The following is an 8675-nucleotide window of genomic DNA, read 5'->3' as shown; positions in this document are numbered from 1 at the left end:
GTACGTCAAAATGTAAAAAATGATATTGATTGGCGCAAGGTGTATAACTGAATATAAACATATAGATGTCTTCAGGTACAGACTCTTTATGTACATGTGAAGTTTTGGATTTTTAGCAGCATGTGCAGGAGAGTTATTAAGCATTTTGTCCATTGCGGCGAAGGAAATCTTAAGTGAAAACTTTGAAGCCCCGCCCCCGTCATGTAGTATTTCGGAAACAAAAAATTTTAGCCCCAGTGTTTGTCCCAGGTCTTCAGATGCTACAGACAGAATTTTAAGGCAATCAGATGAAGCCTTTAGGATCAGGGTGCAAAAGAATGACCCCTGTAAACATGCAAAAAAGGGCAAAAGTCGGACTTTCAAAAATTCATAACTCACTTCCTGTTCATATTAGACGTTAAAATATCAAATTTTTCGCCATGCCCGATGAGACTGCCAAGTTTGGTGAGTTTTTGTGCATGTTTCGGGGGTCAAAAATGCGATCGAACAATCGGAAAAATAATAATAATAATAATTTCTACAAAAACAATAGGGACTTCGCAGCGGTCGCTGCTCAGGCCCTAATAATAATAATAATAATAATAATAAAAGTAATAATGTTTTCTACAAAAACAATAGGGACCTCGCCGCGGTCGCTGCTCGGGCCCCAATAATAATTTCTACACAAAGTCCATTGTGGTGACCCGCCCCCTTTTAAGTAAATTCAAAATGGCCGACTTCCTGTAAAACCTAGCTCATTGCTCCAAGAGACTTTTTTGTAGGTCTTGGTCTTATACATACAGTGAACCCTCGCTACTTCGCGGTTCACCTTTCGCGGGTTCAGTGCTTCGCGGGTCTAAAAAATATTCGGGGGCATTGTAGTTTCGCCGAGCGGCACGACGGGGCGCTGGAGCGGTTAGACGGCCGGCGTGCGCCGAAGAAGAGCGTGGGCGAAGAGGAGAGTGGACGAAGAAGAGCACGTTCCCCCGGACACGATCGGTGGCGACGTTTCGCGCGGTTCGGACCGTACCAGAGCTCCGGCCGGCGTGCGTGGCAGTGAAGCCGTAGAGGAGCACCTTCCCCGGGCACGGGCGGTTCCAAGCGGCCCCTAAGTTTAACCGAATGGAAGCTCCGGAGGAGGAGGGCATGCTCGCGTCACAGTAAGCCGAAGAGGAGCACCTTCCCCGGGCACGGGCGGTGCCAAGCGGCCCCTAAGTTTAACCGAATGGAAGCTCCGGGGGAGGAGGGCGGGCGTGTGTCACAGTTAAGCCAAATTGGAGCACCTCTTCTGCCCGGGCACGAGCGGAGCGCGAGGCTGTCAGTTATGAATGAATAAATGAATAAATAAATAAAGAAAGCCACCTTTCATTTCACAGGGCACACCGGACGGCGTACCAGCAGGTAAAAGTCGGAGTAATTAAATAAATACTAAAAGAATGGCTGGGGAATAAAAAAAATAATACGTTTTAATAATAATTTGTTTTTTTTGTTATAACATGAATTTCACTCTCTCTCTCCCCGTATATATATATATATATATATATATATATATATATATATATATATATATTTATTATATATATTGTATATTTTTTTTAAGCATTTTTGAAGGTGCGCCGCTACTTCGCGGATTTTCAGTTTTCGCGGGTGGTCTCGGTCCCCATTAACCGCGATAACCGAGGGTTCACTGTACTCCATAAAATTTACAAAAAGCGAGGTGAAACACTCAACCAGAGCTGCTTTTTTTAACATTTCTCGAGGGCCATGGCGAGCCATTTCAAAAAAGCTGCACAACTAACGTATAAAATATTGATAAATTTGCTCGGCCTGATGTGTGTGTAAAGTTTTACGAGTTGTCGTTCATATTTAGAACCTCATAATCAGCTTTGTTTTATTGCCGAACAGTGCAATGCCACTCCCACAACTTTTCACGAAAAAGGACGAATTTCGTATTGTGACATCCTCATGGCCGAAACAGTCATCCGAGCATATATGAGGGCGACCTTGTTGAGTTGCACGGAGAAAAACATCCAAGAAAATAACTTGTATTAGCTTTTACCAGTTGGTGGCGCTACTACTACGATGTAAAATAAGTTGGTAGATGTCTTCAGGGCTGAAGTATCCTCAAATGTGTACAACTTCGAGAAGATAAGATCATCTGAGTCATGTTGCCGGAGCTTTTGTTGCCACAGAGTACAATCGGACTTTTCAGCACCTTAATAGCCACGCCTTTTGCCAAAACGCCACAAAATTCGGCAGAGAGTAAGATCATTGTCTTGAGTCTTTTCTGACTAATTTTCAGTCGGATTCGTCAAAAGGGCACCGTGCAGTACGTGAAAATTAAAATAAAAACAAATTTTTGATTCCACTTGGCGGCACTGTGTGTATAACAAAATAATAACATTACGATGTCTTCAGGTCGGGACGTTTTATTTACAGGTGAAGGTTTGGATTTTTAGGAGCATGTGCAGGGGAGTTATCAAGCATTCATTTATTTGTATTAGGTTCATTTTGTCTTCTTATTATTGATATTTGACTGATTCATTAAAAGCAGACAATTATGTTTTAGGTTAATTTTTTACCTGACATGTTTCGGCGAGTCTTTCGCCTTCTTCAGAGTGTCGCATGATGGTGTCTTGAGCTGATGTTCCATGAGGGTGTGACTTACCTGTCAAAAAAATGAAAAAAATCAGAGCAGTAAAAGAACAAGCACAACATGAACATTACAAATCAGCAATCACTGACCACTGCAAAAGGGAAAACCACATCATGGACCGGGAGAAGGGCAGGGTCATCCGCACAGAAGAGAACAAACAACAGCGCTGGATCAGAGAGGCCATTGAGATCTGCAAGCGAGGCATAAAAACCATGAACAGAGACAAGGGAGCCTTCATCCTCTCTACCACCTGGACCAGCATCTTGGCGGAGTGAACGGACAGCGGGGGGCGTGACTTGCCTTCATTCTTGTGACAGGTAAGTCACGCCCTCATGGAACATCAGCTGATAAAGACGGGTCACAAGACAGCATCATGTGACACTCTGAAGAAGGCGAAAGACTTTCGTATTGTGACATGCTCAAGGCCTAAACACTCATCCGAGCAAATATAAGGTAGATTTTGTTCACCTGCCCGGAGAAAAACATCAACGAAAATAATTTGTATTTGTTTTAACCAGTTGGTGGCGCTACCACTGCGATCAAAAATAAGTTGGCAGCCGTCTTCAGGGCCTGAATATCCTCAAATGTGAAAAATTTCGAGAAGATGGATCATCTGAATCATTTTGCAGGAACTTTTGTTGCCACAGAGAATAATGAGACTCTGCGGCACCGTAATAGCCACGCCCTTCGAAGGAAAGTCACAAAAATAGGGATAGAGTAAGATCAATGTCTTGAGTCTTTTCTAGCCAATTTTCAATCAGATTCGTTAAAAGGGCACCGTGCAGTACGTCAAAATGTAAAAAATGATATTGATTGGCGCAAGGTGTATAACTGAATATAAACATATAGATGTCTTCAGGTACAGACTTTTTATGTACATGTGAAGTTTTGGATTTTTAGCAGCATGTGCAGGAGAGTTATTAAGCATTTTGTCCATTGCGGCGAAGGAAATCTTAAGTGAAAACTTTGAAGCCCCGCCCCCGTCATATAGTATTTCGGAAACAAAAAATTTTAGCCCCAGTGTTTGTCCCAGGTCTTCAGATGCTACAGACAGAATTTTAAGGCAATCAGATGAAGCCTTTAGGATCAGGGTGCAAAAGAATGACCCCTGTAAACATGCAAAAAAGGGCAAAAGTCGGACTTTCAAAAATTCATAACTCACTTCCTGTTCATATTAGACGTTAAAATATCAAATTTTTCGCCATGCCCGATGAGACTGCCAAGTTTGGTGAGTTTTTGTGCATGTTTCAGGGGTCAAAAATGCGATCGAACAATCGGAAAAATAATAATAATAATAATTTCTACAAAAACAATAGGGACCTCGCCGCGGTCGCGGCTCGGGCCCCAATAATAATTTCTACACAAAGTCCATTGTGGTGACCCGCCCCCTTTTAAGTAAATTCAAAATGGCCGACTTCCTGTAAAACCTAGCTCATTGCTCCAAGAGACTTTTTTGTAGGTCTTGGTCTTATACATACAGTGAACCCTCGCTACTTCGCGGTTCACCTTTCGCGGGTTCAGTGCTTCGCGGGTCTAAAAAATATTCGGGGGCATTGTAGTTTCGCCGAGCGGCACGACGGGGCGCTGGAGCGGTTAGACGGCCGGCGTGCGCCGAAGAAGAGCGTGGGCGAAGAGGAGAGTGGACGAAGAAGAGCACGTTCCCCCGGACACGATCGGTGGCGACGTTTCGCGCGGTTCGGACCGTACCAGAGCTCCGGCCGGCGTGCGTGGCAGTTAAGCCGTAGAGGAGCACCTTCCCCGGGCACGGGCGGTTCCAAGCGGCCCCTAAGTTTAACCGAATGGAAGCTCCGGAGGAGGAGGGCATGCTCGCGTCACAGTAAGCCGAAGAGGAGCACCTTCCCCGGGCACGGGCGGTGCCAAGCGGCCCCTAAGTTTAACCGAATGGAAGCTCCGGGGGAGGAGGGCGGGCGTGTGTCACAGTTAAGCCAAATTGGAGCACCTCTTCTACCCGGGCACGAGCGGAGCGCGAGGCTGTCAGTTATGAATGAATAAATGAATAAATAAATAAAGAATGCCACCTTTCATTTCACAGGGCAAACCGGACGGCGTACCAGCAGGTAAAAGTCGGAGTAATTAAATAAATACTAAAAGAATGGCTGGGGAATAAAAAAATAATACGTTTTAATAATAATTTGGTTTTTTTGTTATAACATGAATTTCACTCTCTCTCTCCCCGTATATATATATATATATATATATATATATATATATATATATATATATATATATATATATATTTATTATATATATTGTATATTTTTTTTAAGCATTTTTGAAGGTGCGCCGCTACTTCGCGGATTTTCAGTTTTCGCGGGTGGTCTCGGTCCCCATTAACCGCGATAACCGAGGGTTCACTGTACTCCATAAAATTTACAAAAAGCGAGGTGAAACACTCAACCAGAGCTGCTTTTTTTAACATTTCTCGAGGGCCATGGCGAGCCATTTCAAAAAAGCTGCACAACTAACGTATAAAATATTGATAAATTTGCTCGGCCTGATGTGTGTGTAAAGTTTTACGAGTTGTCGTTCATATTTAGAACCTCATAATCAGCTTTGTTTTATTGCCGAACAGTGCAATGCCACTCCCACAACTTTTCACGAAAAAGGACGAATTTCGTATTGTGACATCCTCATGGCCGAAACAGTCATCCGAGCATATATGAGGTCGACCTTGTTGAGTTGCACGGAGAAAAACATCCAAGAAAATAACTTGTATTAGCTTTTACCAGTTGGTGGCGCTACTACTACGATGTAAAATAAGTCGGAAGCTGTCTTCAGGGCTGAAGTATCCTCAAATGTGTACAACTTCGAGAAGATAGGATCATCTGAGTCATGTTGCCGGAGCTTTTGTTGCCACAGAGTACAATCGGACTTTTCAGCACCTTCATAGCCACGCCTTTTGCCAAAACGTCACAAAATTCGGCAGAGAGTAAGATCATTGTCTTGAATCTTTTCTGACTAATTTTCAGTCGGATTCGTCAAAAGGGCACCGTGCAGTACGTGAAAATTAAAATAAAAACAAATTTTTGATTCCACTTGGCGGCACTGTGTGTATAACAAAATAATAACATTACGATGTCTTCAGGTCGGGACGTTTTATTTACAGGTGAAGGTTTGGATTTTTAGGAGCATCTGCAGGGGAGTTATTAAGCATTCATTTATTTGTATTAGGTTCATTTTGTCTTCTTATTATTGATATTTGACTGATTCATTAAAAGCAGACAATTATGTTTTAGGTTAATTTTTTACCTGACATGTTTCGGCGAGTCTTTCGCCTTCTTCAGAGTGTCGCATTATGGTGTCTTGAGCTGATGTTCCATGAGGGTGTGACTTACCTGTCAAAAAAATGAAAAAAATCAGAGCAGTAAAAGAACAAGCACAACATGAACATTACAAATCAGCAATCACTGACCACTGCAAAAGGGAAAACCACATCATGGACCGGGAGAAGGGCAGGGTCATCCGCACAGAAGAGAACAAACAACAGCGCTGGATCAGAGAGGCCATTGAGATCTGCAAGCGAGGCATAAAAACCATGAACAGAGACAAGGGAGCCTTCATCCTCTCTACCACCTGGACCAGCATCTTGGCGGAGTGAACGGACAGCGGGGGGCGTGACTTGCCTTCATTCTTGTGACAGGTAAGTCACGCCCTCATGGAACATCAGCTGATAAAGACGGGTCACAAGACAGCATCATGTGACACTCTGAAGAAGGCGAAAGACTTTCGTATTGTGACATGCTCAAGGCCTAAACACTCATCCGAGCAAATATAAGGTAGATTTTGTTCACCTGCCCGGAGAAAAACATCAACGAAAATAATTTGTATTTGTTTTAACCAGTTGGTGGCGCTACCACTGCGATCAAAAATAAGTTGGCAGCCGTCTTCAGGGCCTGAATATCCTCAAATGTGAAAAATTTCGAGAAGATGGATCATCTGAATCATTTTGCAGGAACTTTTGTTGCCACAGAGAATAATCAGACTCTGCGGCACCGTAATAGCCACGCCCTTCGAAGGAAAGTCACAAAAATAGGGATAGAGTAAGATCAATGTCTTGAGTCTTTTCTAGCCAATTTTCAATCAGATTCGTTAAAAGGGCACCGTGCAGTACGTCAAAATGTAAAAAATGATATTGATTGGCGCAAGGTGTATAACTGAATATAAACATATAGATGTCTTCAGGTACAGACTTTTTATGTACATGTGAAGTTTTGGATTTTTAGCAGCATGTGCAGGAGAGTTATTAAGCATTTTGTCCATTGCGGCGAAGGAAATCTTAAGTGAAAACTTTGAAGCCCCGCCCCCGTCATATAGTATTTCGGAAACAAAAAATTTTAGCCCCAGTGTTTGTCCCAGGTCTTCAGATGCTACAGACAGAATTTTAAGGCAATCAGATGAAGCCTTTAGGATCAGGGTGCAAAAGAATGACCCCTGTAAACATGCAAAAAAGGGCAAAAGTCGGACTTTCAAAAATTCATAACTCACTTCCTGTTCATATTAGACGTTAAAATATCAAATTTTTCGCCATGCCCGATGAGACTGCCAAGTTTGGTGAGTTTTTGTGCATGTTTCGGGGGTCAAAAATGCGATCGAACAATCGGAAAAATAATAATAATAATAATTTCTACAAAAACAATAGGGACTTCGCAGCGGTCGCTGCTCAGGCCCTAATAATAATAATAATAATATTAATAATAATAAAAGTAATAATATTTTCTACAAAAACAATAGGGACCTCGCAGCCGTCGCAGCTCGGGCCCTAATAACAATTTCTAGAAAAACAATAGGGACCTCGCAGCGGTCACTGCTCGGGCCCTAATAATAATAATAATAAAAATAATAATAATTTCCACAAAAACAATGGGGACCTCGTAGCGGTCGCTGCTCAGGCCCTAATAATAATTTCTACAAAAACAATAGGGACCTCGCCGCCGTCGCTGCTCGGGCCCCAATAATAATTTCTACACAAAGTCCATTGTGGTGACCCGCCCCCTTTTAAGTAAATTCAAAATGGCCGACTTCCTGTAAAACCTAGCTCATTGCTCCAAGAGACTTTTTTGTAGGTCTTGGTCTTATACATACAGTGAACCCTCGCTACTTCGCGGTTCACCTTTCGCGGGTTCAGTGCTTCGCGGGTCTAAAAAATATTCGGGGGCATTGTAGTTTCGCCGAGCGGCACGACGGGGCGCTGGAGCGGTTAGACGGCCGGCGTGCGCCGAAGAAGAGCGTGGGCGAAGAGGAGAGTGGACGAAGAAGAGCACGTTCTCCCGGACACGATCGGTGGCGACGTTTCGCGCGGTTCGGACCGTACCAGAGCTCCGGCCGGCGTGCGTGGCAGTTAAGCCGTAGAGGAGCACCTTCCCCGGGCACGGGCGGTGCCAAGCGGCCCCTAAGTTTAACCGAATGGAAGCTCCGGAGGAGGAGGGCATGCTCGCGTCACAGTAAGCCGAAGAGGAGCACCTTCCCCGGGCACGGGCGGTTCCAAGCGGCCCCTAAGTTTAACCGAATGGAAGCTCCGGAGGAGGAGGGCATGCTCGCGTCACAGTAAGCCGAAGAGGAGCACCTTCCCCGGGCACGGGCGGTTCCAAGCGGCCCCTAAGTTTAACCGAATGGAAGCTCCGGAGGAGGAGGGCATGCTCGCGTCACAGTAAGCCGAAGAGGAGCACCTTCCCCGGGCACGGGCGGTTCCAAGCGGCCCCTAAGTTTAACTGAATGGAAGCTCCGGAGGAGGAGGGCATGCTCGCGTCACAGTAAGCCGAAGAGGAGCACCTTCCCCGGGCACGGGCGGTGCCAAGCGGCCCCTAAGTTTAACCGAATGGAAGTTCCGGGGGAGGAGGGCGGGCGTGTGTCACAGTTAAGCCGAATTGGAGCACCTCTTCCGCCCGGGCACGAGCGGAGCGCGAGGCTGTCAGTTATGAATGAATAAATGAATAAATAAATAAAGAATGCCACCTTTCATTTCACAGGGCACACCGGACGGCGTACCAGCAGGTAAAAGTCGGAGTAATTAAATAAATAC

The 8675-nt window shown here is 44.6% G+C and overlaps 1 long non-coding RNA gene across 1 annotated transcript; it reads right to left on the bottom strand.

The window, feature by feature from the left end:
• Window positions 1-2561: 2561 nt before the first annotated feature.
• LOC148315790 (uncharacterized) lies at window positions 2562-6001 on the bottom strand. Its single transcript, XR_015840565.1, has 3 exons — window positions 5906-6001; window positions 2725-2825; window positions 2562-2647 (listed from the first exon to the last, which is right to left on the bottom strand). It is a non-coding gene; the product is annotated as an uncharacterized LOC148315790 (long non-coding RNA).
• Window positions 6002-8675: the final 2674 nt, after the last annotated feature.

The sequence above is a fragment of the Idiotropiscis lumnitzeri genome, unplaced genomic scaffold (assembly GCF_059441095.1).
Source record: "Idiotropiscis lumnitzeri isolate Australia: NSW breed Sydney's pygmy pipehorse unplaced genomic scaffold, RoL_Ilum_1.0 HiC_scaffold_38, whole genome shotgun sequence".
Lineage (NCBI taxonomy): Eukaryota > Metazoa > Chordata > Actinopteri > Syngnathiformes > Syngnathidae > Idiotropiscis > Idiotropiscis lumnitzeri.
Note: the sequence above shows the minus strand (reverse complement) of the source record. Positions and strands in the feature narration are given on the sequence as shown.